The sequence below is a fragment of the Pteropus vampyrus genome, unplaced genomic scaffold (assembly GCF_000151845.1).
Source record: "Pteropus vampyrus isolate Shadow unplaced genomic scaffold, Pvam_2.0 Scaffold316, whole genome shotgun sequence".
Taxonomy (NCBI): Eukaryota; Metazoa; Chordata; class Mammalia; order Chiroptera; family Pteropodidae; genus Pteropus; species Pteropus vampyrus.
The window spans coordinates 327559-333562 of NW_011889097.1; the positions used below are offsets into that span (position 1 = coordinate 327559).

At 45.5% G+C, this 6004-nt stretch overlaps 1 long non-coding RNA gene and 1 pseudogene across 1 annotated transcript; both read right to left on the bottom strand.

Moving 5' to 3' along the window:
- Nucleotides 1-1742: 1742 nt before the first annotated feature.
- LOC111730476 lies at nucleotides 1743-1861 on the bottom strand (annotated as a pseudogene).
- Nucleotides 1862-2447: 586 nt separating this feature from the next.
- LOC111730471 lies at nucleotides 2448-5655 on the bottom strand. Its single transcript, XR_002776705.1, has 2 exons — nucleotides 5341-5655; nucleotides 2448-4741 (listed from the first exon to the last, which is right to left on the bottom strand). It is a non-coding gene; the product is annotated as an uncharacterized LOC111730471 (long non-coding RNA).
- Between the last annotated feature and the right edge of the window lie 349 nt (nucleotides 5656-6004).

The following is a 6004-nucleotide window of genomic DNA, read 5'->3' on the forward strand; positions in this document are numbered from 1 at the left end:
GGCCCCGGCAGCCAGCCCTCTACCCCCAGAGGCTACCTCAGAGCCCCAGAACCTAGCCATCTCATTGGCATCCAAAAAGACACCCGCCACTTCAGGTTGTCCAAGATTTTAGGAGCCGGGTACCAGGAAATGGGGGCAGAGACTACATAGATATTTCTTATTATGTCACAGGTACTTTTTTATTTGTGTACTCATTTGGCACTAAGCCCGGCCTTCTATTTTTATTTACCTAAAATTCTCTCCAGCTTCACACAAATGTGTCTCCTTTTCTTAAACATTCAAAGAATTTTCTCTCTTTCACAGCAATGATCAAGCCCTACTTTGTACTATTGTTTGGATTATAAATTCCTAGAGAAAGAGGCCATGTCATATTTATACGTATACATCTGAACTTGAATGCCAAGAACATTCAATGACTGTTTGCATAAATTAGGATACATCTCCCGCCTCCTTGACTATATGACAAGCTCCTTGGGGCAGAGCTAGGATTAAAGATGGAGGAGTTGAGAGGTCATCCAATTCAGTCCCCTGAGCGCAGGGGGTGTGTGTGGGGGGGGAGACCAGTGGTGGGGTGGGCCCTCGAGACTCTGAGGGTAAAACCACATGCATGTCACGTTTGAGTCCACTGCTCTTTCCCCGCTCCCTGTGTGTCGGGGCTGGAGGGAGAAGTGTAGCCTGAGCCCCTGGACCCAGGTGGCCAAAAAGCATCTGTCTGGGCCGTCCGTCCGTCCCCCATGCTTGGCACAGGGAAGAGCTCCAAGAAGCTGCTCTTTAAAAATGGGGAACAGGTAACCAAAGTCTTACAAAGGTCCCGGCAATCTAGGAGTGGGGTAGGGGTCGGGGGTAGGATCCTGACCACGGTCTTAAGGGGGGTATTAATGGATCAAGGCACAAACTTAAAACAATGTTTATATTCTTGGATTTCCCTCCACTCGTTGGACCAGTGCATACTCTCACCGACAAGGTATGGAGATATGTTTCCCAGATGCCTCTACCCTTGCCTACTTTGGATCTGATGAAACCTAAGGGAGTCTAATGGCAGACAAATGATTTCTCACTGTGGTTAATTTCTATTTTTTTTTATTACAAGAGGGATTGAACATCTTTTTAAATGTTTGTGGATCATTTTAATTGAGTGTGTGTATGTAAAATCCTGTGGTTATTAGTTATCGCTGGGTTTCTTTTTTATTGAAGAACTCCCTGAAGCTTTTTAAGAGAGGTAGAGGGCAGATTCCACTCGTGGGTGGCAGCCTACCAGTAGGTCGTGGAGTTTCCTGCCTGGCATGTAGTAGGTACTCAATAAACATGTCAAATTCATGAATAATGAACAAGGATTCCGCTTGGGGCATGCAGTGTATAGGGTGCTGTTCTGTCCTGCCCCTTGCCGGCCTGGTCGATTCTGGGCTCGGGGGGAAGAGCGAAATCTCTGCCTGCTTCTGGGAGGAGGGGAGCCAAGGTGGAGACAGGACTCAAAGGTCCAGCAAACACAGGTGTGCCGAGCCCTACGCGGCCCAGGTTCTGCGGTGGAGCTCTCCAGAAGTGTGCCAGGAAGGGTGTTAGTTCTGACCCACACAAATCTGACTCTCACCTGTCAGAGGAAGCCCTAAACCCTATAGTCAGGATCACTTTAAAGTGGTGAGGTACTGTCATCGAAGTTTTAAACAACCCTGTACCCCTCACAATTTTCGATTTCTTTCTTTCTTTTTCTCTTTCTCTCTTTCCTTACTTACTTATTTATTTTACGCCTACAGCACCCAGTTTTCCTAGGTGGTCTCCCATCCAAGTACTAACCAGGCCCGACCCTGCTTAGCTTCCCAGATCAGACAAGATCGGGCTTGTTCAGGATGGTATGGCTGTAGACAATTTTCGATTTTCCACCTAAAGTTTTTCCTCAAATGTTTAAATGGCTGCACAAGATGCAATCCCAGTTTCTTTTAAACATTAACATATTTAAAAACAAAACTATGATGTCACTCTTGGCTCTGTAGTCAGTGATATCTAAATATTGTAGCAATTTGATACTCGCCATTTAAAAATACAGAAGTCCTTTAACTGTTCTTTTCTCTTCAGAAACTTATCTTTCCACCCATTTCCCTCATCTAATTTTATCCTAATATAATACACGTTATGTTTGGAAGTCTTCTATGGATTTTCCTCACTGTACTTCAAAACAACAAAAATATAAATTGAAATTAAAAAAAAAAATTGTATCCTATGATCAAAAATCTCTAAGTTCCGAAAAGTTACTTCTAGTTAGGGAACACTGCCATTATTAGCAACGTATATTTGATTAAAGCAATGTAAATCTGTTGCTCATTTTGATAAATAATTATTAAATGTAAAAAAGTAAAATTTTATTGGAAATGCATCTCTTAATGAGGTAAGAATGAGGTTGTTTTTATTTTCCGATCGGTTTATTTATCTCTCTGCTGGAAGAAGACACATAATTAACATCAATTCTATTTCTTTTTTTATTGTTATAGATGCTGGTACTAAGAACCTTTTTCATACAGATAAGTAGAAGGGATCAGAAGAGTTTTTTTTACAGCAAAGCCACAAAATTGTTTGAACTCTTGAGAGTTCAAACGCCAGTGATCTATTTAGTAATTATTTTTAATGATCTATCAGCTGACAATATGATCAATTCTTGCTATCGTTCCCTGGTTATGCGGGGTCTCTGTGGCATTAATATGGCCTTCCCTGGGGACTTATGCCATCAGCCTGTGGCTTTCTTCCACTGTGAGTTCGTTCCTTCCATTTGAGAAGAAATAACTTCATATCATACGAATAGTGGGTGCTGCACTCTTATTGGGTTTTAGAAAACAGGGATGGTGGAGATTACTGATTTTTTAATTGTCATGCATAAGATGTGATTTTGAATTGTTTTCTGGAACTACATAATAAAAAGTCAATTATTCTAGCATTCCACGTAAGTTTCTCAAACTGCAAGCCTATAGCAATGATTAGCTACTTTCTTGTTTCTGTGTTCACCTTACTTTTCATTTACCCTTAAACTTAAAATCACAAAATATGTTGTATGTAAATTTCTTTTTAACATTGAAAATGGGTTATATAATAAAACAGATGATCTTGAACTTAATTCAATACTATGGATACTGTGGTTTGATTTAGTTCATCATCTTTGATCTTATTTCTTTATCTTTGCAGAGTTAGCACATCATCTACCCTGAGAGACAGATAAATGGAGGTACTTGCGTTAAACCTTTGGGACCAGAATATGTCGGAGATTTAAAACCAGAAAACAGAACTTGAGGACTACATGCTTCCAGAAAGATTCTACTGAGTCACAGGTAAGCAGGCCAAACCCTTTTTGATAGAACCTGAGAGCCCATGTTTTCTGGAAATCAGACAAACTGTTACCTGATCTTTTCATAACTTCTTTCAGCTTCTATCATCTTCGAGGGTGACTGAAATTATATATTTCCAATCAGGCAGAAACAAATTTCCCTCTGTCTGCTTGTTTTCTCTCTTCCTTCCATGTTCTTGTCGTCCAGCCAAGATGCTGAATAAAATGACCACATCTCCAAATATGGTTGTCAGGAAAATTGAAAACCTACCAGACTGAAAGTGTGAGTCACCATTCAAATTCCCCCAAAATTCCAGTTGATAATCACTCCCCAGAAATTCCCACTTACAAATGGAGAAGTCAAGAATGAACTTTTCTTTTTAAATCCATTTCCCCATCTATAAAAAATTAGTTTACCACACAACTTAACCCAATACAGTCTATTGTTCTGATCAAAACAGCTATAAATAAAGCTGAAAAGCCAAAACTTCCTGTTTCTTTTCACTTTCTAGTAAAAATTGATAACATTCAGCATTAAATTTCACCATCATTCAAAGGATGCTTAACGATTTTCTGATTTTACCCCAACAGAAGTAAAATCAGTTATGCAGAAGTTCCTCGATTCCTTCTCACCACGAAACCCACAGCCAACAAAAGCACAAACACAAAGTAGAAAGAATTCTTCATCTCAAGAAACTGCAGTTGAAGCCCCTAAAGGTCAGTATTAGGAATAACAGAAAGGAGGCAGATTAATAAAATACAGCAAGAATAACGAAAGTTGTATTGGGTCAAAGACGAAATGCATTTTGATTTTGATAGGTTTTCTTCCTACAAGTTGTACCAATATAACCTTTTACAAATAAATGTCTGAGGATGCCTGTTTCCACACAGCCTTGTAATAATAGCATGTCGTTAATTTTTTTCCCAGCCTGATAGGTAAAAAAATAGTATCTCGGTGTAGTTTTTAATTTATATTTATCTCATTATGAGTGAGGTTTTTATATATTTATGAACCATTCATATGTCCTTTTCAGTGAATCATATTTTCATGCCCTTTGCCCAGTTTTCTATTTCGATCCTTTTCTTATGTTGTAAGAGCTTTTTATTATACCAAAGAGATTCACCTTTGACGTGAATTGACAATATTGTCCCCCATTTGGCCATCTGTCTTTTGTCTTGACCAAGAAGTTGCTTTGGCTCAAGGTAAAGAATTTTCATTTCCAAGATTATGTAAGCATCTGTGTACCCAAAAGAAGCCTACTGAGACAGAAGGCTCTTATTTGGAAAGACGGAAATCTGCCAGCTTTGTAGGCACTGCTAGGCCCGTGGGCAATGCCTGCGAGTCCCCGGATGAGGAAACGGGACCTGAATTGCTCTGCGTTGTGTGTGCAGCGTCCTCTCGTGATGGGTGGAGAACGCTGGCAGACGTAGCACCTTTGGGAACACGTTTTTCTTCCTCATTATGGATTTAGGAGCACGTTCCACCTAAGCCTTTCCGCCCCGGAATGGAAGGGAACCAGAAGGCGGGGCCTGCATCCCTCTCCTGATAAAGGGTGTCAGAGGGTGCGTGAAGCCCCTTGCTTTTATCCTAGATTCAATACATCCATTTTTGGAAAAGGCTCCGGGGGGGCGGAGGGTGGCTAATCGTGTCCTGGGGATTGTCCTGTAGTGAGAGGGACAGATCCTACCCGAGATTTTATCCATCATGTACCCATTGAGACAGAGCGCTAAGTAGCTTCCCCGGGTACCCCGTGCCCGCGTGCAGGACCTGTGCTCAGAAGCCCAGCCCCATGACAATGCTAGAGCAGGTCCAAGGATGGACTTCGGGGCTGGGGAAGGATGGGTCAACAGCCTCATCCCAGCAACCCGTCTGGGGTCTGCGGGGGACTCTTTCTGGCTCCCAGGCCGGGTGCGCCGGCCAGAGGCTGACCTAACCATCCGCAGGGCTGCGCCAGAGCCTGCGCCGCGGCCCCGTGCTCAGAGCACTTCTCAGACGGCCCCCAGCCGTTCTGCATGCCGTCCAATCTCCTCACCTGGACGCGCAGACGCAGCGCGGACCACAGGTGGGCCTGGATTCCGCCCCGGGTCTCCGGCGGTCGTGTCGTCGACAGCGTGATGGAGGCGGGAGTAGCAGCGTCGGCGTCCGGGAGCGAAGCGCGAGGGCCGGGGGCCGGGAAGCTCGGGCGAAGCAACCCGACTTCACCCCGAGGGGAGGCGGTGGTGGGGGGTGGCGGGCGGGATGAAACCCGGAGGGCCCGGGGGGACAGCCCGTTTGTCCCGGCCTAGACCCAGGGGCGGGTCTGGGCCGCAGGAGGTCCAGACCCAACCTCCGGTCTGCCTGCAGGGTGCTCTGGCCTCTTTCAAGTTTTTTGGAGAAACGAAGCCAGGCTCAGTTTCCTCTGAAGGCGGGCAAACCGGGCCGGGCCGGCTCTTCCGAGGCGACACCGCCTGGATCCCCAGAGGCGCAGCCCGTGGTCTCCACAGCCGGCGCAAGGAGAAGCCTCGTCCTCGCCCAGACCCCGCCCCGCTCTCGCCCCGCCCACAACAACGCTCCTCTTAGCCCCGCCCCGCCGCGTTTTAGCTCCGCCCAGTCCCCCATGGCTCCGCCTTCTCCCTAAGGACCGCCCCCGCCTTGGTCCCGCCCACAAGCCTCCTCGGTCGCGCGGGGCGGGAGCGGCGGGGCGGGGCGGGGCGGGG